Here is a 26,427-nt window from a genome sequence, read left to right as displayed (position 1 = left end):
CCCAATGATTACAGATTGGATAAAGATAAAACATACATTTTTTTATAATACAAAAATGTGTAAAAAAACAGATATCCAAATACAATCATTTGGGGACCAAATATTGTGAAACAAGCAAACACATATTGCACTGATGCTTGGTACCCTCCACAGTGGAAAATGCAGGAATGGTTAGTCCTCAATGAAAAGAACCTCCGCTGCATGTTTCGTGGATGACAATGAAAAAGGGGGAAAGGGGAAAAAAGGGAGGGGAAAAAGGGGAAGAGGGGGGGAGGAGGGAAAAATGACAATTATGATGCTGGCAGGGACGAGTGGGCCCCAGTTTGTGAATTGACCAAGTTGAATTCCCTGAGTACAAGATCTTTTCTTCCCCCTCTTGGAGTGGGTGTGGATCCCTCCGTTTCATCCACCTAGCAATTCAATCTACTTTATTCTATCCCAGGTTAGTTGGTTGTTGTATAAGATTGTGCCAAGTAGGGTATATGCCTTACCTTCCCCCCCCCCTGTCCTGCCCCATCTCCTCTTACCCCCTCCTCCCTTCCTTTTTTTCCTCACCTTTTTCCCTACCCTTCAATATTCCCCTGTCCTCCCTTAATTTCTTTTTAATATCCCCCCCCCCTTTCCTGCCCCGTCTCCTCTTACCCCCTCCTTCCTTCCTTTTCTTCCCCACCTCTTCCCCTTCCAGATTCTTTCCCTTCAGTATTCCCCTGTCTTTCCTACATTTCTTTTTATTATTCCCCCCTCCCCCTCCCCTTTTTCCCCCCTCTTCCCCTCCTCTTTTTTCCCCTTTCCCCCTTTTTCCTTTCCCTTTTTTAGTGTTTCCTTTAATCTGGTTTCTTACTTTTTCCCTTTTTCCTTCTTTTTGTTAGTCTTCTATTTCCTGTTTAGCAGGGCCCAACTGTTTACACTATTTTTTACTTGTTTATTTTTATTTGTAGCCTTGACTTACTATACCAGTCTATATATTCACCCTTTTGTCCCCCTGTGCCCACCATGGGGGAAATTTGATGGTGCTGCTGTTTTGGTTACCCCTGAGTATCAGTCCTAACTGGTAAGCAACAGTGTTATCACGCTCCATTCATTTTTTTCACTTGTTTTATCATCTTGTATCCTTAATTGTTTGTTATATTATTTTGTTCTTGTTACAGAGACTATTTAAAAGCATCCCTCCTGAAGAAGCGGTGTAATCGGCGAGGGTTTAGGGTTTACAACCATTTTAATTGCTTCTGAAGGGAAATGGACAATGAAACTTTCCTTATTAAAAAACTCTAAAAGTACCCCAGGAGGTAATAATGAACCAGACCCTCCCATTCAGAAATCAGGCTTGCAGGGACATAGTAGAATGAACAGCTTTTTTTTCTTCAGAACATAAAGGTAGGAATCTGCTACAAAGTTTGTTATATCCTTGCAATGTACATAGATCACCCAGAGGGTATCGTTTCTTTCTCAGCAGAAGTGATGTTATGCTTTAACCACATCCTGCCCACTAACAGTATATATACTGCAAGAGAGCGGCACAGCTAGGCATGTTGCAGTGTACTTCCTGGTTTAGTGGTGCACATGTGCTCCCCCTGCTGACCTGTGCTGTGATTGGACACAGCACATGTTTGTCAGCAGGTTACAGCCAATGATTATGGCTGTACACCTGCTAATTGGCTCTTTACAAAACACACAGTACTCTGTACACAGAGATTGGTCTGGCTGTTTCTTCTTCTTGAAATCAACTCTGAGTCCAAGGAGAAAAAGCAGCCAGATCTGTTGGTAAAAGCAGCCCACATTACACTTGTTAGTCATATAGATAACTCCTTTATTGCCCCTTGCTTTTAATCTCTTCCCAGCTAGTGCCATTAATATAGTGAACAGTACTATCTTTGATCACTCTATTAGTATCTCTAGCAACTTCAGTGTCAGTTAGGGACCCTCCTAGCCAGTGTCTGTTGAAGAGAGAAGAAAAGGAATCCCTAATGCCACACATCCATGCATGTGGTAATAAAAGAGACAACCCCAGTCCGGGCTCCCACCAGGCCACTCCCCCCCCCCCCCCCCACACACACACACACACACACACACACACACACACACACTCAACTCACTGCTGTAAAAAAAAGGCAGCTGGCAAAGTTTATCACAACTTTGCTCAGCGCTGAGATAAAAACAAACATTGTATCATTTGGTTCTTTTAGATCAAAAGGGATGAACTTCAGTCTGTAAATGAGGGCAGTTTAACCACTTAAAGACTAAGCCTTTTTCTGACATTTGTTGATTACACGTTAAAATCAATATTTTTCCTAGAAAATTACTTAGAAACCCCAAACATTATATATATATATATATATATATATATATATATATATATATATATATATATATATATATATATATAAGCAGAGACCCTAGAGAATAAAATGGCAGACGTTGCAATATTTTATGTCAGACTGTGTTTGCGCAGCGGTATTTCAAATGCAATAAAATACACTTCAGTGAATTAAAAAAAAATGATTTGAGTGAGTGAGTATGCCCTATGGTTCTGAGAAGTGGGATTTATCTTTTCTATGAATAGTGTAGGACCCACTGAAAATGGGGTACTCTGGCGTAGTGGTGGGCTTAAGCACAATATGGCCATATGGTGTGACTAAATCCCCATATTTACTTAATAAGAGCAGGTGTTTAGCCTTGGAAGATTTGAAAGCAACTTTTTTTTGTGTATGTGTGCCCTATTATATTGTTCAATTAAAAAAAAAAACTAAACAGTGGTTAGCCCAAATTTTTTGTATAATGTGAAAAATGATGTTACACCGAGAATCGTGAGAGAATAGTGATCTTTATCCTAAGCAAAAAAATTGTGATTCTCATTTTATCCAGAATCGTTCAGTTCTACCAGTAGAGAACAAACACCACAAAAAGAACTGCTCTATTTATCTGAAAAAATTATATAACGTTATTTTCCACACGGTGTTGCATAACTCAGCAATTGCCAGTTTAAGCAACACAGTGCCTTATAGCAAAAAAAAAAATGCCCTGGTCATGAAGCGGGTAAAACCCTCTGGTGGTCAAGTGGTTAAGTGGCATATAGAGTTTTTTTTTATGAATTTTATATACATGTAAAATATAGTAGTCTAATGTAATAATTCTTATCATTATGCATTACTATTTTAAATAAATGTCTCTTATATATAAATTGTATTTAAATGTGTACATATGGGGCAGCTATATTTGCTCATTGCACATGCAAGCTCTGCTTCCTGCTTTTCAGAGCTACACAATAGTTCTGCTTTACAGCTCCATCTCACAATGGAAGTCTATGAGTCAACCAACTCAATGAAAGCAACATGCTGCCTTTTGCGTAGACATCTTGACAGGTGAAACACTGAAAGGCACTGCTTGCACCGAGCTATTGGGAACTCCTTCTCGTGCCCTATCTACAAATATTTAAATTATTTTATAGTGCTATTAAAATCACAGCAATAGCAGGGCGGCACAGTGGTGTAGTGGTTAGCACTTTCACCTAGCAGCAAGAGGGTCACTGGTTCAAATCTCAACCACGACACTACCTGCCTGGAGTTTGCACGTTCTCCCTGTGCCTGTGTGGGTTTCCTCCGGCTACTCCGGTTTCCTCCCACACTCCAAAGACATGCTGGTAGGTTAATTTGATCCTGTATAAAAAAAAGAAAAAAATTGGCCCTACTGTGTATGTATGTGAGTTAGGGACCTTAGATTGTACGCTCCTTGAGGGCAGGGACTGATGTGAATGTGCAATGTATATGTAAAGCGCTGCGTTAATTGACAGCGCTATATAAGTACCTGAAATAAATAAAAAAAATAAATAGATATGCAGTCAAAAATATATTGCACTAGCAGCCACTGATTTACCTGCTATGCCTAACCTTATCTATAGTTTTCTGTTACAGCAGTATACGAAGGTGTGTATATATGACTGTGCAGTCCAATAGGCACCAGAGTTTGACCCAATACTCCATCTCAGCTTCTTCTCCTGCAAAAGGGTGTGACTATCACTCAGCTCTGCCAGCACAGAGCACTGAAGTAGGTGGGCAAAAATCAGCATTTTCACCGAGTAAAAAGGTATTTTAAAGCATTCCCAAGCAAAAAAAATAAGTCACAAATCATAACGGAGTACAAGACCATAAATAAATACAAAGGTGTAGGACTATAATTGAACTTTAACATATATAAAAAAAATTGAAAAAAATGAAAAAAATGTAAAAGTGTTTAAAACATACCTAACAGTTCTTGAATGTAAATAACATAACAATATCGCAAAACATGCATTCAAAATATGGACCTACCTAAAATACACTATACACTACACTTTTCCTATCATAACCTGTATCAGATTTCCCATCACTGTGTTAGACTAGCCAGAGGCAAGAAAGTGACCAGAATGTCCGCCGAGATTTTTACATAAGCAGGATATTCATTTTGGCTATACATTCATGTTTGTACACTGGGCAGGAACACCTGGCATGACTGGCATACCTCAATAAAACTACGGTGATCACCCAAAAATGAGTTTAACATGACGGTGTTTCTGCCTGGAGATTAGAAAGTCACAGGCTGTTGACTTAGCAAAATGAATATTCACCTTGAAAAATTATATATTCACTTTACAAAGAGAATGTAGGGCTCTTGCACAAGGGGGGCCAGGAGGGGTGGTGAAAGCAGGCAGCTGAGCCGTAGTTTTACTGCTCCCTGGCCACCCACCTGAATGCTAACATTACAGCCTGACGGGGCTGTATACTTATCAAACTAGTCTATGGAACTCAATGAGGCTGTACCACAACTGTGAGCCAAATAAAATTAAAAAAAAAAAATAGGCATCAGGAGGTGGCAGTAACACCTACTGAATGCCTGCCCGCTGCTACTTAACGGCTCTCTGAAAAGAGATCCCCCTCAGATCACTTTTCAGAGGGTGATAAGCTCTGTCACCTATCTGAAAAAAAGTCTGTAAATGACGATATCCTATATTCACTCAGAGCACCCAATCAGGTGCGAGGGTCAAAAAATGAAATTTTTTGCTACTACATGATTGGTTGATTGAAGTGAACACAACTTCACCTTATTGACTAAGATTAGTTGCATAGGCGTGCACATGGGGTGTGCCGGATATGCTTGGTGTGGTGTAGATTCCCCTTGCTATTCAGGCCCCCCTTGTGTCCACCCTTAACCCCCTCCCCCCTCTACACACACATACACACACAGCGCTGCTGACTTCCCTCCACTTCCTGCCAGCTGCTGCTGCTGCAGGCACACAGGGGGATATTTCAGAATGGAGAAGGGAAAGAGGCCAGTAAATGTGCCATTTACCAGCCCCTTCCTTTTCTGCATGAATAAAGTGAGTGTTTACTGTGTTTACTATGCTTCCGTTTGTGAATGAACAGGAAGCAGCTCAGCACAGAGGACTTCCCATTTAATCGATGTCCAGTGCAGCTGAGGCTGCAGAGAAAGGGGCTGGGGCATTTCTGCCCTCAGCCCCTTTCTCTGTCTCAAAACTGAGACATCAGGGGTCTCTTTAGATCCCTGATATTTTACCAAAGCCCCCCAAAGTCCAGGCAGGATGCGCTTTCTGCCCCCATCAATTCCAATGCCACCCCAATCGCAGCGCGATTTTAGCGCAATTGTCACCTGACGGGCAAACAGGATCGCGGGATGCCTGTCACCCAAAAGAAGTTCTGGCAAACTTGCGCCACAATTGGGGGTGCAATTAAAAATTACGGGGATCACAAGCGCGACCCGCGGTTTGCGGTGATACAGGATCGGGGGTAGAATTGCAGCGATTCCGCCCGCGATCCAGATTGTGTAGATGTCAACGGAGCCTAAGAGTGTGTTAGTTGGTATTGATGATGTTGCTACTCGCAACTGGTTTTCCAGGTTTGCATCAGTCAGTCTGGAGCATAGTCGACTCTTTGTGGTGGTAAGTTTTGAAAAGAACTGCTGGTGGGTATAGATGTCTGGTACTGCTGGTGGGTACAGCTGGCTGGTACGGCTGTGGGTACTGCTGGCTGGTACTGCTGTGGGTACTGCTGGCTCAGGCTGGTACTGCTGGCTTGTACTGTGCTGTGGGTCCTGCTGACTGGTACTGCTGTGGGTACTGCTGGCTTAGGATGGTATTGCTGTGGGTACTGCTAACTCAGGCTGGTACTGTGCTGTAGGTACTGTTGGCTGGTACTGCTGTGGGTACTGCTGGCTCAGGCTGGAACTGCTGGCTGGTGGGTACTGCTGGTTCTGACTGGTACTGCTGGCTCTACTGGCTCTGGCTGGTACTGCTGGCTCTGGCTGGTGCTGCTGTGAGTACTGCTGGCTCTGGTTGGTACTGCTGGCTCTGGCTGGTTCTGGCTGGTACTGCTGTTACTGCTGTGAGTACTGCTGGTTCAGGGTGGTACTGCTGGCTCTGGCTGGTACTGCTGGTTTTGGCCGGTACTGCGGGCTCTGGCTGGTACTGCTGGTTCTGGCTGGTACTGCTGGTTTTGGCTGGTACTGTGGGCTCTGGCTGGTACTGCTGGCTCTGGCTGGTACAGCTGGCTGGTACCGTTGGTTCTGGCTGGTACTGCTGGCTCTGGCTGGTACTGCTGGTTTTGGCCGGTACTGCGGGCTCTGGCTGGTACTGCTGGTTCTGGCTGGTACTGCTGGCTCTGACTGGTACTGCTGGTTTTGGCTGGTACTGCAGGCTCTGGCTGGTACTGCAGGCTCTAGCTGGTACTGCTGGTTTTGTCTGGTATTTCTGGTCCTGGCTGGTACTGCTGGCTCTGGCTGGTACTGCTAGCTCTGGTTGGTACTGCTGATTCTGGCTGGTACTGCAGGCTCTGGCTGGTACTGCTGGTTCTGGCTTGTATTGCTTGCTCTGGCTGGTACTGCGGGCTCTGGCTGGTACTGCTGGTTCTGGCTGGTACTGCGGCCGCTGGCTGGTACTGCTGGTTCTAGCTGGTACTGCAGGCTCTGGCTGATACTGCTGGTTCTGGCTGGTACTGCTTTGTGTGCTGCTGGCAGGAAATGCTGGCTAGGAGAAGTGTAGCAGCACCGTCCTGGAGGAAGATGCAATATTTCCTGTAATGGTCACAGGCGGAGTGCATTTGATATCACTCCACCTGTGACTCACTCAGACTGTCAGAATGGAGCCGGAACTATACAGGAAACATCGACTCCGTTCTGACAGATCAGCTGAGAGACAGACTGGGGCCAGACCAGATGACTTTGCGGGCCGCATACAGCCCGCGAGCTGTAGGTTCCCCACCCCTGCTCTACATAAAGATGGGCTAAGCTATAAGAAGATTGGCAAGACCCTGAAACTGAGCTGCAGCATGGTGGCCAAGACCAAACAGTGGTTTAACAGGACAGGTTCCACTCAGAACAGGCCTCACCATGGTCGAGCAAAGAAGTTGAGTGCACGTGCTTAGCATCATATCCAGAGGTTGTCTTTGGGAAATAGACGTATAAGTGGTGCCAGCTTTGCCGCAGAGGTTGAAGGGGTGGGGGGGTCAGCCTGTCAATGCTCAGACCATACGCCGCACACTGCATCAAATTGGTCTGCATGGCTGTTGTCCCAGAAGGAAGCCTCTTATAAAGATGATGCACAAGAAGATCCGCAAACAGTTTGCTGAAGAAAAGCAGACTAAGGACATAGATTACTGGGACCATGTCCTGTGGTCTGATGAGACCAAGATACATTTATTTAGTTCAGATGGTGTCAAGTGTGTGTGGCAGCAACCAGGTGAGGAGTACAAAGACAAGTATGTCTAGCCTACAGTCAAGCATAGTGGTGGGAGTGTCATTGTCTGGGGCTGCATGAGTGCTGCTGGCACTGGGGAGCTACAGTTCATTGAGGGAACCATGAATGCCAACATGTACTGTGACATACTGAAACAGAGCATGATCCTCTCCTTTTGAGACTGGGCCGCAGGACAGTATTCCAACATTATAACGACCCCAAACACAACTCCAAGACAACAACTGCCTTGCTAAAGAAGCTGAGGGTAAAGGTGATGGACTAGCCAAGCATGTCTCCAGACCTAAACCCTATTGAGCATCTGTGGAGCATCCTCATACTGAAGGTGGAGGAGCGCAAGGTCTCTAACATCCACCAGCCCCGGGATGTCGTCATGGAGGAGTGGAAGAGGACTCCAGTGGCAACCTGTGACGTTCTGGTGAACTCCATGCTCAAGAGGGTTAAGGCAGTGCCAGAAAATAATGGTGGCCACACAAAATATTGACACTTTGGGCCCAATTTGGACATTTTAACTAAGGGGGTGTACTCACTTTTGTTGCCAGTGGTTAAGACATTATTGGCTGTGTGTTGAGGTATTTTGATGTGACAGCAAATTTACACTGTTATACCAGCTGTACACTCACTACTACTATATTGTAGCAAAGTGTTATTTCTTCAGTGTCGTCACATAAAAAAATATAATAAAATATTTACAAAAATGTGAGGGGTGTACTCACTTTTGTGAGATACTGTATATATATATATATATATATATATATATATATATATTTATATATACACACAAACACACACGTATGTGTGTTTGAGCTTTGGGGTGCAATAGGCTGTGCACACCTATGCTTAGTGGTCATTCGGTTTGCTGAGTGCAAAGCCTCTGCCTCTTTTGTAGAAAGATCTTTTCATTTTCGGATCCCCTGACTGCCATCTCTTGTCTATGGTAGGTATTAGAGTGAAAACATTAACACGCTTGTCTTACAAACACAAAATCCCCTAATAAAACTACCAATGAAGCAAAACCTCAAAACCTCTTAGAAGGCTAAAATAATTTTGTCTGTGAATTTTTTACCTCTACTTCTAAATATGTTCATCATTATGATCATACTTGTTTGCATAGAGTCTGCAAGGTAATAAATGCGTTCGAGGAGCATGGCTTATTAAAGAGGGATTTATGAACGCCTCGGTGACAGCCCTGAGTATGGACAGAAATCCTGCAACAGATGTAGACTATTAATTAGCACCCTGTAAATGCAGGCACTACATTTTAATACATGTGATACTACTGAGGATAATGTCTGAAGAGGCACTTTAACTGAGTAAAATTGGACCTTTTTTTTAAATATACACTGGCTTGTGGAAATCTCTACATTTCTACGCCTATCTAATTTACCATTTACAAAAGAGGAAGATTAGGTCAATGATACAGTGGTACTCTCTTACAATTCACAAGTACAATAATTTAAAAGTGTACTTAGTGTTAGGCGTTAAACATTTAAAGGCGCGATTTAGAGCATTACGGGGAAATTGCTTAACCATTCTGTTCAGTTTTATATGCAGTTTGTTTCCTGTCAATTGTGGTGATGAACTTTGTAATGGAAAGCTAATGCCCAGTGGTTGTTAATAAGGGCTGTGAGTGAGTCAGGGAACAAACAACTAGCACTTCATCTTACTCAGTACAACACGATTGTCTAAGGCTGGATAGCGTACAAAGGCTGAACGGCAAGTTCATATTTAACATTAACTCCTTCAGTGTGTCCCCTGGCGCAGTGCAAGACATGTCGCTGTTACAAGGTTAATTGAATATAAACTTGATGGTATGCAAAGGAGTACAATAAAACCTTTTACACTTAGGAGTATTGTGGGCACCCACATAACATACCTACAGACTATTTATCACAAAGGACATCAGTTTTGAGCATAGAGCTGTTTTTTGGGGTTTTTTTTCAAACCAAAAGAAAAGCATTCAGAGTGGAGAAACAGGGGAAAAAAAGTTTTCAACTAGTAAAAGGACTTTTTTTTGCATGTTTTTTTTCTACAGTGAAAATCTTTAATCCTTATTTGTCTTGTAATACCATTTTTGTTTAAAAAAAAAAAAAAAAAAGCAAATTGAGCAAACCCTTCCGAATTGCAACATTGCTACTGGTTTGCAAAGATCACCCATTACAATAGTTAGTGCCCTAGAGTTTTATATAACTTTAAATAAACTATATATTTTACACAACAAATTGTTTGCTGAATGGCCACCTAAATAAGCATTTTCACCTTCAGTTTTTTTCTGGTCAGAAGATTTACTATAGACTGCTGAGAGTAAGGGAGGAGTATAACTAGGGGTCGACCAATACCCTTTTTTCAAAAACTTGTGCGCTGCTATATGTATAATAAATACTTACTTCAAAAACCTGATTACGAACAGCTACGACCATTTATTAGTGATCTCACACTACAAAAGAAATTAATATTAGTAAATTAATAGCGCACTATCAATATACTACAATTTGTTTTTTCAGGACCGATTACGATTTTTGGCCACCTTTCAGGACGATAGCCTACAATAGGTGCCAATATACTGTACATCACCATCACCTGCCAACAGATGCAGCATGTCACTTGCCACCGTCTCCTGCCACCAGATGCAGCGTGTCACTTACCACCGTCTCCTGCCACCCAGATGCAGCTTGTCACTTGCCACCATCTCCTGCCACCAGATGCAGTATGTCACTCACCACTGTCACCTGCCACCCAGATGCAGTATGTCACTTACCACCAAATGCAGTGTGTCATTTGCCACCACCACTTGCCACCCAGATGCAGCATGTCACTTGCCACTGTCACCTGCCACCCATATGCACCTTGTCACCATCACCTGCCACCCAGATGCTGCATGTTACTTGTCACTGTCACCTGCCACCCATATGCAGCTTGTCACCGTCATCTGCCACCGAGATGCAGCATGTCACTTGCCACTGTCACCTGCCACCCATATGCAGCTTGTCACCATCAACTGCCACCCATATGCAGCTTGTCACCATCACCTGCCACCGATATGCAGCTTGTCACCATCACCTGCCACCCATATGCAGCTTGCAGCTTGTCAATGTCACCTGCCACCCAGATGCAGTGTGTCACTTGCCACTGTTACCTGCCACCCATATGCAGCTTGTCACTGTCACCTGCCACCCATATGCACCTTGTCACCGTCACCTGCCACCCAGATGCTGCATGTTACTTGTTACTGTCACCTGCCACCCATATGTAGCTTGTCACCCTCACCTGCCACCCATATGCAGCTTGTCACTGTCACCTGCCACCCAGATGCTGCATGTCACTTGCCACTGTCACCTGCCAACCATATGCAGCTTGTCACCGTCATCTGCCACCCAGGTGCAGCATGTCACTTGCCACTGTCACCTGCCACCCATATGCAGCTTGTCACCATCACCCGCCACCCATATGCAGCTTGTCACCGTCACCTGCCCCCCATATGGTGCTTGTCAATGTCACCTGCCACCCAGATGCAGCGTGTCACTTGCTACTGTCACCTGCCACCCATAGGCAGCTTGTCACCATCACCTGCCACCCATGTGCAGCTTGTCACCGTCACCTGCCACCCATATGTAGCTTGTCAATGTCACCTGCCACCCAGATGCAGTGTGTCACTTGCCACTGTCACCTGCCACCCAGATGCAGCTTGTCACTGTCACCTGCCACCCGTATGCAGCTTCCTGCTAGCCCGTGGCTGCAGCTCTGTTAAGAGCAGCCTACGTGGCCCTGCTGTAGGGGTGGAACAGCGGTGATGTGAGGCGGGCAGTAAGAGATTATGTTATCTGACAGATTGGCAGAAACTACAGAGAGCGCTGCGCGGGGACAGGGGATGGAGGTCTGACCAATATTGGTAATTTTCTGCCTAATACAGATTATTTGAAAAATGTGAATATCTCCGCATACTAGCTCATTAAGAACTACTTACCTTAGAACGAAGTCCCCGCAGTGCCGCCCACTCACACGGCGTCCATCTATACCTGGTCTGCTTTCCAGGATCGCGTCCTACAGCCATGTGATTGACCGGAGCCACGATGACATCACTCCCGCACATGCGCGCGGGAGCTGTTGTTTACGGCACAGGGCTCTGAAGGAACGGCATAGGTGGTCATTCCTTCAGAGAACATGCGTCAGTGAGGCGCAAAGTAAATAACATCCTAAACAGGGCATATTTAGGAGATATTTACCTTACCTTTAGGTAAGCCTTATCATAGGCTTACTTACAGGTATAAGTTACAGAGGAAGCTTTACTTCCTCTTTAAAGAGGATCTTCACCCTTAAAAAAAAATGGTAGGTCAGCAGCTACAAATACTGTTGCTGCTGACTTTTAATAAAAGGACACTTACCTGACCATGGATGAAGCGCTGTCCACATCCAGGTTGTTTCTTAAAGTGGAGTTCCACCCATTTTTAATAAATTGGATTACATAGATGCATGTAATCCCCTTTAAAACGACTTTTACCAATGGAAAGTTTTTTTTTTTTTTTTGTTGCTAGTAAATACCTGATTTTCTGCTTTATTTATCCTCTTCTCACTTCCGGGTCCGGTCGGCGATTACGTCATTCGGCGATTCGCAGTGTGTGCTGCGATGTATATCAGGGCATGAAATCTTGCATTATTACACAGGAGATGAGCTGCACTGCGTGCTCTGCCCCGCCTCCGCCCCTCCTCCGTCCCGCCTCCTCTCAATGAGCTGTACTGTATGTATTGTATTGAGGCCGTGCTCCGCCCCGCCTCCTCTCAGTGAGCTCAGTGAGGATATAATGCTTTCAGTCCTCGCTCACTGTGTGATAATGCAAGAGGGATCAAAGGGGATTACATACATCTAAAGTCACTAAAATGGGTGTAACTCCACTTTAACCGGTCTTCCGGTCGCTGACCTGTGAGTGTCTAGTGTGGGAAGTGCTGCACTTTGTGAATGGTACTGCAGCCTTCTGGGACCTGAGACGGCAAAGAGAAGGGGGCCTGTTAAAACTTGGTACCCGCCCCCCCCAAAAAAAAGATTGTCATGTGTCAAATGTGTTAGAGGAGAGGAATTGGAGTATATAAAGCTGAACTTCCTCTTTAGGGTGAAGTTCTGCTTTAATCACTTGCCAACTGCCACACGTACATATACTGCGGGGCGATGGCTCTTCTGCACAAAATCACGTACAGGTACGTGATTTTGTGCTTCTGGGAGCCAATCAGCGGGTCCAGTGGACCCGATGTCCACCGGGACCTACCGATCGTTCCCGAGAGAGGCAGAATGGTGGTCTGTCTATGTAAACAAGGCAGATCGCCGTTCTGCTAGTAGAGGAGAAAGAGATACTGTGTTTCTGCTAAGCAGGCACACGAATCTCTGTCTTCTCACAGCCAAAGCACCCCCCACAGTTTGAAAGCACTCCCTAGGAGGCTTCAAGGGGATGTAGACAGCACTGAAGCAGGGGGTAAGATTGCTGGTGACTGCAAGGAAAGGCTGCCAGAAAATTGGGCGTGGATGCAGCATATAGCCAGGTGTAGCTGAAAAAGCTGGATACCCCTGTTGCAAAGGGAGAGACATCTGGTGAGTGTAATATCAGGAGGGGGGCACAAGTGGAGACACCAGGCACATTGCATGCTGTGGCACAACCCCCTGGTTGTAACACCATAAATAACGTCCCTTTATTGATGCCACCATATGGACCAACAAGGCTAATGTCCAATCTATAGGACACTGCACACTACCCATGAACTGTTTATCAAGCACAGATCACTTTACATTTAATGTGTGATTCCATGGATTGTTCATGATTTAAAATGTGAGTACAAAGCACAGATCACTGAATGTTTTCTGTGTGATTTCATGGATAGTTTATGATTTGAGTGTAATTGGAAGGTCACTTCACTTGGGCACTATTGTAGCACCTGCACTTTTAGCATTTTTGCACACATTTTTTACCAATGTTGCACAATAATTTAGATTTTGCACTTTAGTAGTTTTTGCACATAATAATAATTTTTTCATATGTTGCACATACCTGATTTATTTTGTGGGTTTCGGAATCATTAATACTCCTAAGGATTCATTCGTTTTCATTACACATAGAGCAGCGCCACAACCCATCCCCTATACATTGATTTTTCAACAGGCACTACCTAGGTAGCAATCTAATTGGGCGCAGCAGCTCACAGCACCTTTTTAGAATATCACTACAGTTTGTTGATTATCCATAGCACAGATTACATTCATACATTCACTCCCTAGGTGTTGATTGCCCCTGATGTTAACCCCTTCCCTGCCAGTGTCATTAATACAGGTCACTGTATTGGTTTCACTGGTCCCCAAAAAGTGTCATTCATCGCTTAGTGTCAGATTTGTCTGCCGCAATTTCGCTAGCCCGCTAAACAGCGCTGATCACCGCTATTATTAGTGGAAAAAATACAACAAAAACATTACATAAAAATTGCCCATAGTTTGTAGACGCTATAACTTTTGCGTAAACCAATCAATATACGCTTATTGGGATTTATTTTTACCAAAAACATGTTGCAGAATACATATTGGCCTAAACTGATTAAGAAATTTTATTTTTTTTTTTACATTTTTTATTGGGTATGTTTTAAAGGAAAGTAAAAAATATTGGGGTGTTTTTTTTTTCAAAATTGTTGTTTTGTTTTTTTTTTTGTTTTTTTTAAAGTGTAAAAAAGAAAGCTTTCTTTGTGGGAAAAAAAGGAAATAAATTGTATTTGTTTACAGTGTCGCACGACCGCGCAATTTTCAGTTAAAGTAACGCAGTGTTGTATCGCAAACAATAGCCTGGTCAGGAAGGGGGGGTACCTTCCAGAACTGAAGTGGTTAAACTATTACTAAACCCAAAACCCTGCATTCACTATATCTGGTCTACCACAGTACATAGAACATGGAAATGCAATTATTTTAGTAAATATAAACTGCTAAATATCTTTTCTCATCAGCAGTATATAGCAGCCTTCTGACTTGTATCAGTCCCTACTAAAGCTTGTACGAGGAGTTTTCATTCTCCCCTGGTCCTCTGTCTGGACATGTCTGGACAGTGCTGATTGGCCCTGTGCTAATCACATGCACCCTCCCAAGAAAAAAGAAAAACTCTCTAGCAATACACACCAAACTGAGCATGTGCAGCCTGACTCCAAATTCTCTCTTCTATCACGAGATGTGTTGGAGTCAGTTAAAGAAGGGGAGGATCAGAGTAGACAGGATCACACAGCTTTTAAACACAATGCAAAGGATCAAACCCTTAGGTTCCACAGTGAGTATAACAAGCATGCTTTACTGCATATACAGACTGATTTTAGTGGAGTTTAGTAACACTTTAACACTAAGGCCTCTTGCACATGATACTCCTGTTTGAGCGTCTCCTTTTTCAGACTTTTTTTTTTTTTTTATGTACTTGCGCGTATTTCCGCCCATTTTTCCATATATGTGTGAAAATGTATTCTCGCGCTCATGTTCTGTACAAGATGTAAATGGTTATTTGCACACATTTGCGCTCGAATGTAAATTACTGACCAAAAAATCTGATTTTTTATTTTTTTTATTTTTTTACTGAAGAATGCACAGAGCTTGTTTTTTTACGCACCTGTGTGCAAAAGCATATTACAATTAATGGGCTGTATTTTAGCTCAGTAAAAAAAATAAAACCTTTGCTGAGTGTTTTCAAGCTGCAGTGTGCAAGAGGCCTTAATGGTTCATTAAATTTGTTCTTTTTTTAATATAATTTTTTTTTAAAATAAGGGGTACAAAAAGACATTACTAAAACCACAATATTCTTTATATCTGGACTTTGAACATTTTTATTATTATTATTATGCAGTTCAAAGTGATACTCCACCACTTAACTCCCATCTTCAGGCAATGTTTTTGATGTATTAGGAGGTGCTTCATGGCTTCTATATCATAAAGTCATGTTGCCGTAATGATACTGTCATTTCTAATGACCATTACTCTATTCCACTGTGAGAGCAAGTGTTGATTTCTGAAGGTTTGACCTGTATCCTCCCGTAATCCTTTTAGAGGAAGAGTAATCTGTGACTGGATTCTCTCCAGGTTTATCTACGAACATTGAATGAGTTAATACATCCTTAACCTTCTAGAGAGATTACATCTATTATTATATTATTGTGCATTGTTACTTTTGCTCTTAAGATTATTCCTAAAAGCGAATTGAAAATATTAACAAGTGAATAATATGTTGTGAGTATGTCTACTTCTAATAATAGAGTCAATGAATGTGAATTTTGGGTGATAGCAGATAAAAGACAGCATCTTGTGACCTTGGACCTAGTAACTTAATCTCTTTATCCCTGTAGTATAAAAAGACTATATGCTCTCAGGGTCTGAAAGTTTTTATCTGATGTTTTAAAGGAAACCTGCTTTGAGGGAAAATCCAGAGCCTGCCATTGCTTACCTTTCCTTCTGAAAATACTAGCTGTATAGCGTTCATGATGATCTGTTGTGTTCAGTACTTTCTGAGTCATTGACCTAGAACAAGTATGAAAATCAGGAAGGTGACAAAAGGTTATTAGTCCTGATCTGCATATGTGGTCTCGTCAGCAACTCAAAGTACTGGAGGCAGAAACAGTCGAGAGAATTAGCAAGGTTAGCAGTGTCAGTTTAGGTGTTTCTCTTACTGTGGGTTTCAAACATTAGTAAAACTGGATAAAAAGTACATAGTGTAGTCCTAGTTATAATAAATGGCTATTGCAGAAACAGGATATTGAGCTAAACCTGTAAATAAGAGATAATGGAAAATAAAAGAACCAGAACCTTGCTAAGTGGAAGAGTAAGGTTTGATAATAAAAGTTGTCAGTACCTCCACCCAGGACAGGACCTCTGTGAGTAGAGGGGATTCTCTTCCTGAAAAATAAACCGGTAATCTAATCAAAGTATTTGGGAGCAAAGTAACTCCTAAAATCAGCATATAACATCAATAATAACTATATAGATGCACATCAGTATGGAAATAATACAAGCTTTATATTCAACATAAGAATAATAATATTACATCCATTCAATGTATAAACAGGTAATATCAGCAAAGGGCCCAATGAGAGTCCTGGTGGAACTGTGCACATATACCCGGGTATATATAGTTAATAATAAAGATACCTCCAGATGATGTTGCAGCAAAGTTTAGTTGTAGGGGTCCCACATATGATCATGATGCTGCCTTTATTTTTGTGTTGGAGACCCGAAGACAAGATCAGCGATGATGGGAAGATCCTCCAATCATTGTCCAACCAGCCTGGAAAGCAAATTATCACCACCAGAAACCGTGTTGTGGCGCTGGAACTTAGAGTCAGCCTATCTACTCTGCATCTTAGTCCCTAGTAGTTTGTAATCTGCCATGCTACTGGACCTCTAACTACCAGAAGTGTCCTTTGGTTTTCTAACCTAGCGCTAGTCAATGCACGTTATTAAGCCCTGAGCTAAAACTAGCTATAGACTTCCACACCAGAAGGGATAGGTTAACTGAAATAACAAGAGCTGTAAATAAACTCTATTGCAGTAAACAGTACAGTAAACACCTACTAATATACTGGAAGGTGACCCGTACACGCATGCAGTAGCACAGACCTAGATATCTGGCACTGTGTATGTATGATAAGAACAATAGGACAGAGGTACGTCTGGCACAAGAATTCAGATACACACTCTAGAAACTATGGGCAACTACAGTTAAACTATTAGAACATACTTGCATAACAGTCTCTGCTTCTGGCCTGGGTTAAATACAGCAGCTCCTGTGTGCAGGGACAGGAAGTACCTATCTGTAACCAACTAACTCTTTGGTAAATAATAAGCAAATGCTATTTACAAATACAGATAGTAGAGGGCAGCAGATGTCTACAATAGCAAGTATGTAAATAGCCATTGGACACTTTTGATTTCATAAACAGTATGAGGATCGGCAACAAGAGAGACCCGTTAATTCCTCACAAACAGCCTATAGCACTAGGAGCATATTTATAAGGTAGTAAATGTCTCTTTCACCAAACATTAACTGGTAAAATCAGTGCCATACAAAACCAACTGTTCACTAATCAGCCCCACTGCAAGTTGGGAGTAAATGGAATGCAGTTTTATGCTCACTATGCTTATAGCTGATTCCACAGATTTTTCAGTTATGTGACTAAAAATACCAATATGACCATTAATGGTAGGCTTCACTGCATTATTCTGGTACCGAACCATAAAGCACGTTGAATGCAAATCCTAAAAAACAATCAGAGAAAAATAATCAACTCAGATGTCAAGAACAAGTATACTCTACAGTGCTGGCTGCATTATTCTGAAATGACATCAAAAAGTTGTGTCAAAAAACATTTGAGTCCATGGAAGTATAATGATTCTCTTACGCAGTGATACACAAGATAATTGGTTCTACATGCCAGATTACTAGGCTTCACAGACAAGTGAGGGTAAATTAATTTAATGTAATAGAAATAATGGGAATGTATCTTCTTGCACACTGGTCTTCAGATTTTTGGGTGTAAGTCAGGGGCTAGTTTGCCTGTGACACAATACCTGGAAAATGGAAAGCCCTACTTCAAACAGCTACCAGCCCCAAGGTGATACTCCAATCTAATCTCAAAACTCAACCTCCATGTGCATACTAGGAAACAAAGTTAAGTTTACTGTACCTACTAACTACTGGTCCAGGTATACCAGATTGTTAGAGAGAAGGCTGACACATTTTTCAACAGAATGCAACATTCTAAAATGTCTCCAGATTGTAAAGAACAATGCTTAAAGCATCACTTTTATTCCAGAATGGAAATTTAAATAAAATGCATAAAAATAATAATAATTCTATAGGTACTAAAATGGAAAACCAACATCAGGTTTTCTGATAAGTATAGGGTATAAAGGGAAAACACTGCCAACTGGACTGTTGAAACACTCTATTTCACTTCATAATCCTTGAGTAGGTACTTGTGTGATCACTTTACTTATCCATTACCTGCTGCTGTCATGTTCTGTTCCCACCAAGATCTGGTGTTTGCTTATGCCAGTATGCCTTTTCCATTGTGCAGTTCTGCTGTCACCATTACTTTGTTTTGCAGTTTTACTCCTGCCTTGCTGTTTTTATATCTATTTATGTATTCTCCTTTATGCCTTTCTGTCCCTAATCTCCTCCTGTTGTGTTGAATTTGTACTGCATCTGACCCCCCCCCCCCGCCCCCTCTCATTTTTTTTTATTTTAGAATTGCCTCCTGCATTCTGAACTGATGGTGGTCCAAGAGGTGGGTGACTGGCAAGCTTACATTATATACCATGTCCATCAGAGACTAGATTTTCTCCTTAATTTTACACCCTACAACCAAAAGCCATGGGGGTTGATTTCCTAAAGGTGCTGAAGTGCAGTCACTGTAGATCTGAGGGGAAGATCTGAAATGAGGGGAAGCTCTGCTGATTTCTATCATCCAATCATGTGCAAGCAAAAATGCTGTTTTTCATTTTTCTTGCATGTCCCCCTTAGACTCACAATGACTGCACTTCCAAGTGTGTACCTGTGGTGTGTCAATTTGCCTTTAGTAAATTAGCCCCACTGAGTGCAGGAATGCCAGCTGCTGTAAAATAGCCACCATGTTCACATAAACCCTTTTAAGTAAATGTCCTAGTCTGCAGAAAATTTGGAGCCAACGTGATAATAATTTGCTGCATTCTGTAGGCATTCATACAACAGGGTTTGTGCGCACTATAATGCTCTGCGCTGCAACGCACAGATGTGTTTCATGCATTGAGCAGCACACTGCACTCGGCATTTATAAGTAAATTGCAATGCACCCCAACACACAAAAAAAAAGTGTGCATTTTACAACATACATTTGTATGTATGGGGCCTAAAGGCCATGTTTAATTGTTTACACAGTAAGGGGACAGACCCAATTGGTATTGCCAGTGGTAAACCATGCATGAGATGGGGATACCCAGGATCAGAAAATTTGGCTTTTCCTTCACTTTTTTCAGTAAAGTAGAAAACAAACATAACATTAATGCAGGAGGGCATTGTACACCACGTCCATAGCATGAAACAAACCATCTGCTTATTCGAGTCACTAACTATACCAGCGTATTCCTGATTAACAGGGTGCCCCCTAATGGGTTCCCCAAAACAGGAGCTTTTAACAGTCAGCAGTCAGCCTTCCCACCCAGCAGCAGGCTCTCACAGCAACAAGAGTGACCAAAAGATCCCTTAACATTATGCAGCTCAGATATGAAAAGTCTCATGGACAGCTGAGACTATTTAGCAAGGTCTGGCTAACAGGCAATACGTGAGCCTAGGGGCAGAAACCCTGGAGCCAATCACCATGTGTAGGTGAGAAACCTAGGGGAAGTGTATACTATCCACAATCCTGACAGCGAGTGCCTCACAATACAATAACCCTTTACATATCATATTTCTAAATATATGCATTAAAGCCCAAATGAATAACCCATTAACTTATCATAATTCTAAATATTAACGCCCAACTGAACATTCAACTTAAGTCAGTTCAATATATTCCAGGTCATAGGCGTGCGCACCGGGTGTGCCAGCTGTGTCTGGGTACACCCTAATCAGCCCATGCGAGGCAGATTCACCCTGCCCCTGTTTCCCCCTGCAGTGCTGCCGGCTTCCCTCTTCTCCTGCCGGCTGCTGCAGGGGATTTTTAAGAATTTAGAACGGGGGAGGGGATAAAAAATATTTAATTTCCTAGCCCCTTCCTTTTCTAAATGAACACAGTGATCGATGAAACTATGTTAACTATGCAACTATTTGTGAATGAAGAGGAAGCCTCTCCACACAGATCACGCCCCATTTGTTCACTGTTCAGTGCAGCTGAGACTGCAGAGAAAGGGACTATGGAATCTATGTCTTTAATCCCCTTCTCAGTCTCAAAACTAAGACATCTGGAGTCTGTTTGATATTTCCCCAAAGCCCCCCAATGGGGCTCCTAAAAAAAATGAAAAAAAAATTATAAAAAATAATTTTGTAAAAGATGATAATAATAAAAAAAAACTACTGACACCATCCACTGCTCTACTGACCACAATCTCTGCTCTACTGACACCGCCCACTGCTCTACTGAGACCAATCTCTGCTCTGCTGACATCATCCACTGCTTTGCCGATATGCATACATGTGTGTTTGTGCTCTGGGGTGCACCCACCAATGTTCCAGATGCATCAAAACAAAAAGGGATTGATTAACTAAAGGCAAATGGACAGTGCACTTTGCAAAGTGCAGTTGCACTCTTCGAGTGCAGTTGCTCCAGAGCTTAGGGTGAGCTCTGACTTCCATCATCCAATCACGTGGAAGCAAAAATGCTGTTTTTTTTTTTTTTAATTTCCCTTGCATGTTATTGGGTACTCTTTGCAAAGTGATGGTTTACCTCATTTACAGGTCTAAGCTCCAAAGTATTCAAAATCATACACTTCATTTTCTTTAGAAAGCAGACACTTCCTGAGTAGAAAAGCCTTTCCTTTGCCAGCATTTTGTAGAGACAAACCCTTGAGCTAGAGCTCGCCAGTCTAAAGGACTATAGGTCTGACTCAGCAGCATGTTGGAACTCTGCACAGTGATTGCTGCTTCCACACAGAGAACAAGGCAAAGAGAAAAAGACAAACCAGTCTAGAGCACTACAAATCTCAGTTTTCAGCAGTGTTGGTCAGGAACACCAGAGTAGTTCAAGGAAGCCTGGTGATCTTGTCACTAGCATCCTGCAGCTCGCGGTATAGATTCAGGAAGATTAGGATTGCTAAAAAGATATAAATATAGCATGGATCCCCATTACCATATAAAATCCATTTATTGTAACAAAAAAACATTTACATTAAGGACTCCTGGGGGCGGCAATGCGTTTCAAAGGGTACAAGGATTGTTCCCTTTGAAACGCGTTACCACCCTCATCACCACCCACTATTCCAAGTATTACGTAAGGATTACCACGAGGCAGTGTATAGTGCTGCAGGACGCCGGTTCCCCAGCTTCTTTGACCGCTGTCAAACTAGTTTCGTCTCATACAGGCTTGGGATTTATGAACTGCTGCTGCTTTCCAACACCTGATGATGTCCACATGTAATGCCTCTGCTGATGTCAAGAGTCTTAATGTAAGTGTGTGATGTTTTTTGTTACAATGAATGGATTTTATATACTAATAGAAAATCCCGCATTGCTGTTTTTATATCTTTCAATCACACAGAAAACAAGGGTGCTTCTTTGCAGTATGCTAGCAGGGGACAGACATTTCTTTTCAGGTTATGACCGATTTACAAAAAAAAAAAAAAAATAGGAACTGTAAAATTGTTCACACCTTTGGTTTTTAATGCCTGTAATGATTTATACTAACTGTTCAATTGGGCTTTAACATTTTACTGGTCTGTTTTCTCTGTATATACATTAGCCCTTTAACAGATACTTTCCAATTCATTTTCTTTAATTCTTTATTGGTTGATTTTCAGGGTTTATGATTTAGACCTTTACTAATCACTTTCATGCTTCCATACCTATTAGGCTTTTAACTTTTACTAATTAAGTCTTACCTATGGACAAGGGTAACCTCTTTGTATACAGCCCATGTAGGGGGAATAGGCAGCATAAGAGTCAAAATTATGCTGAGATGTTATGTTATATGTGTTAACTATGCCACACCAAAATCTCATGGCTACAACTTCAGTTTCTCAATATTGACCATTTTTTTATCCTTATGCTGCTAGCATTAGTAAATAGATGGTAACAGCCAGAAACGCTAGGGGGTATCTTTCAAAGTGATTTCTCAGCAAAATAAAGCATGGGAACATTGATGTATGGGGGGGAGTTTGCTTTGAATATTAAAAAATAATTAAACAATGTTTTTGGTTTGTGGTGCTCAGATATAGTGAAGTTCCACTTTAAGGAAACTGGTGGGACTTTTTTTCCCAATTGTATTGAATTTTTTTTTTAAATTATATATTTATAAACAGATTTTTTATAAATTTTTATTTGCATAGCATTCGAACGAACAAATTTCTGACAATAAATTTGGTTTTCGTTCAGGAAAGTTCCTTCACTCCAAAATCGAATGTTAAAAGCAAATGTTTTTTGAAGTACTTTTAAATGACATTCATCATGTATTCAAATGATAATTTTTGTACAAATGTTTGTCCAGAAATATACTAGTTCATGGCCAGCTTACAAGACCCCAGCACTAGCTCTGTACTTTCTGATCGCACCTACCTAATAAAAATCTAGGGGGCAATGGATTTGCTGGAGAGGGGCATGACTCCTTCCTCTAAATCATTTAGTTAACTCAGCCGTATGTACAACCTGAGATCCTGAGATGTCTATTCATAGTGCATTAAAAAAAGCTGGAGCAAAATAAAATAAAAGAGAATCAGACTTGCGCTAACCACTTGCTGGCAAAAAAGGACCAAACTATTAAATTGGTCCATTTGAAAATAGTGCTTGCTTTCAGCAGTGCAGTGTGTCCTCTTGGGTGTTTGTACTGGGACCTCCAGACATAGCCAGGGTCCAGGAGATTAAATGATGAGCTTCTAGGCTCCTTCTGCAACAGTACTCTGTAGCACAATGCTTCCATATTCTGTTTGCAGACACAATCTTGCATACACAGCATAATGGTCCTGATTTCCACCAGCTTAAAGTAAGCTTTTCATGAAAATGCAAGGTCTGCTTATTACTGAACTGCAGATTCACCCCTGTTTGTTCTAGTCCTCATGGTCTCCAGGACTGAAAGTGAGGAAAAACTCAAAAGTTTGAGTTGTCTCCCAAAACAGGAACAGAGAGCATATCTTCTCCTCAAGTTTGGAAAACCTGTTCAAGTGAAAACTGTCTAAGAGAGGCTTTGGGGGGGGGGGGGGGGGGTTTCTTCACACTTGTTAGGAATGGGATATGGACAAAAAAAAAAAACTTGACAGAGGTTTTAACTATTTAAAACTTTCTCTAAAACTAAAGTTAGCTATACCTTAATCACAGTATTATGCAAGTTACTGCAGTGCAGCTATGAACTACAGTCATTGCATGACCTTTACCACCCCTAGTTCATCTTCTATACAGAGGTGTCATGGAGCCCTAGAGATTTTAAAGAAATTAAGTCTTGTGTCAGACACTGCTTTAAATTGGTGGGTCCCAAGCACATTATCATTAGGCAACTTAAGTGCCGGTTCACACTACTGCGGGTGCGCTGATCGCATGTAATTCGGAGCGCATTGCTCCTTCATTACATGCGACCTCCTGTGCGGATGCGAATTCAGCCATACACTTTGTATGGCTGAAATTTGCACTGCACCCGCACAAAAGACGCACTGGACCCTTTTTTTCAGCCGCATCAGGATCGGATCGCACAGTGGTTCACACTTGTGCGATCCGATCCTGTGCGAACTGTCAGATCGCACTGCGATATGCGATCAAACTGGGGGTGTTGTTAACATTTAATTGACACCCCCTGCATATCGCATATGTGTGAACTGCCAGATGTGCGGGTGCGATGCGGGAACAGGCTGCGAATTTGCAGCCTTCCCGCATCGCACAAGTGTGAACCGGCACTAAAGGAGAAGTACAGCCAAAGCTTGCTTGGCTGTATTTCTCCTGTGGACCTGTTTTCAGCAGACAGGGCCAGCTGTTGGCTGATGTCACAGAGCTTGTCCAGGCTGAGGCAAAATCATGACCGGCACCTGGCTCAGCCTCTAAGCGAGCCGCTGAGAGCCTGAGCCAGCCGCTCCCACCCCCTACACGCCCAATCGCTGGGGGGGGGGGCAGAGCAGAGAGCTGGTGACTGACAGCTCTGAGAATGCGGCGATCAGCGATTTTTGATCACTCAGTTTTCAGTCTTAGAGCCAGTGGGGAACAGAGGCAGCGTCGGACCGATGCTGCATCCACCTAGGTAAGTATAAGTACAAATTTCTCTTTTAAACATATTTGAAATTTAATTCAGCCTTCAACTATTCTCAGCATCACCAATATGAAGGAAAAGGTAAATAAACTTTATTTGGACAGCTTGGGCTGTACAATAGGATGACAGTCTGCATTTACACTGGAGGAGGGGGTGTTCCTAGTGATTCTTAACTGTTCTGGCATTTTATAAGCTTTGAGCAGGAGTTTTTGAATGTGTTTCAAGCTTCAGGTATTTGTTTCCTGGGCTAGGGGATGAGAGCAGTTCTAGAGGAGGAGAGGAGTTTTTCAGGTGCAAAAATGCTGAGAAATGCACATTTACTGATGCACCCATTGAACTATATGGGCACAAAAACACATGAATATGCTAAAAAAATGCCCATGTACTTTTTTGAGCATAGGGGGATTGAACTTACATTTTGAAGGCATTTGAGAGCAGTTAGGCATAGGGAAACGGGCATAAAAATATTTGTGTGTGAATGGGGCTAAAGGACCACGTACTTTCTCCTATGGTGTTGCTCCCTTGCTGGCTGTATAAGTGGGATGTTGAATATGTAGCTGTTCTCATGCTAGCAGAAAGATTATGCAGCATTCCAGGGCAAGGAGTGACTCTGAAGCAGAGTCTCTAAGCTTTCTAAACAAAGGGACAGTTTACTGACATCGGGGGGGGGGGGGCTGGACTGAAAATGTCAAGTCATATGGTTAAGTATGTAAATAATGCTGCAGGTTTAGTGATCAGTGAGAGCAAAAGAAACATACATAGCACCTGTGGTCAGTAGGGGGAGAATCAGTGTCCCATAATTGGTATCGGTGGGAGAAATTGTGCCCCTTGCTTGGTGTCAGTGGGAGGAGTTATGTCTCACTGTTGGTGTCAGTGGAAGAAATAGTGCCTAATTGTTGGTGTCAGTGTAGTGAATAGTGCCTCATACCGGTGAGAGAAATAGTCCCACAAGAGTTGGATAAAGGCAAACAAAGGACTGCATCTGGCCTGCAGGCCACAGTTTGGAGACAACTGCTCTAAAAGATGTGGTTGCTACACCCCAATGACTGGCCAGTTTGCCAATTTGACATTAGCCACAAAATTTGTGTCTATAGGCAAATGCAGCTCTTTTGGATTTCCTTCACAGGCACTTTGAAAATCAGTTTTGACACAAACAAAAGCCTGTGTACAAATGTCATCTACAATAAATGCTAAATTGGGTGTATTGAAATGACATGAATATTAAGGTGTTGGATTTGGAAACATTCTATAATGTCATTAAAGTTTCCGAAAGTAAATATAAAATGTCTGTTAAACTGGTCCCCCAATCCTATATGTGTTTAAAAGATGAAAATTTAAAGATTCAATAAATATTCAATTAAAGATTTAATTACATTTTGGTATTTCCAGGGATACGTACACAGTTACGCAAGCACGAGTGAATGAGAACACTTAATCTGGGTTTGGACTATTTAACTCATATAAACTTTGTGAAAGCTAAAAGAGATACTGTCACCTTCCCCTTGAAGGGAAAAGTGGAGATGTTTTTGCAAAGGGCCGTTTGCCCTCCTATACTCACCGTACCAGGGCTCACCTGCTGCTCATTCTTCTGTAGCACCCTCCTAGGTAGGTGCTAAAGAGTGCATCATTTTTGGATTTCTCTGCTTAACAGGGGATGGTCAGGCAAATTTAGGTACTCTCTGCCTAAAAGGGAGCAGTGATCCATTGATAGGGTCTGCTCAGTGTGATCAGATGCTGCTTATTTTGTTTGCCTGTTTCACACTGGTCCGATAGGAATGGGC

This window comes from Pelophylax lessonae, assembly GCF_965119305.1.
Source record: "Pelophylax lessonae genome assembly, chromosome: 5".
Classification (NCBI taxonomy): Eukaryota; Metazoa; Chordata; class Amphibia; order Anura; family Ranidae; genus Pelophylax; species Pelophylax lessonae.
Note: the sequence above shows the minus strand (reverse complement) of the source record.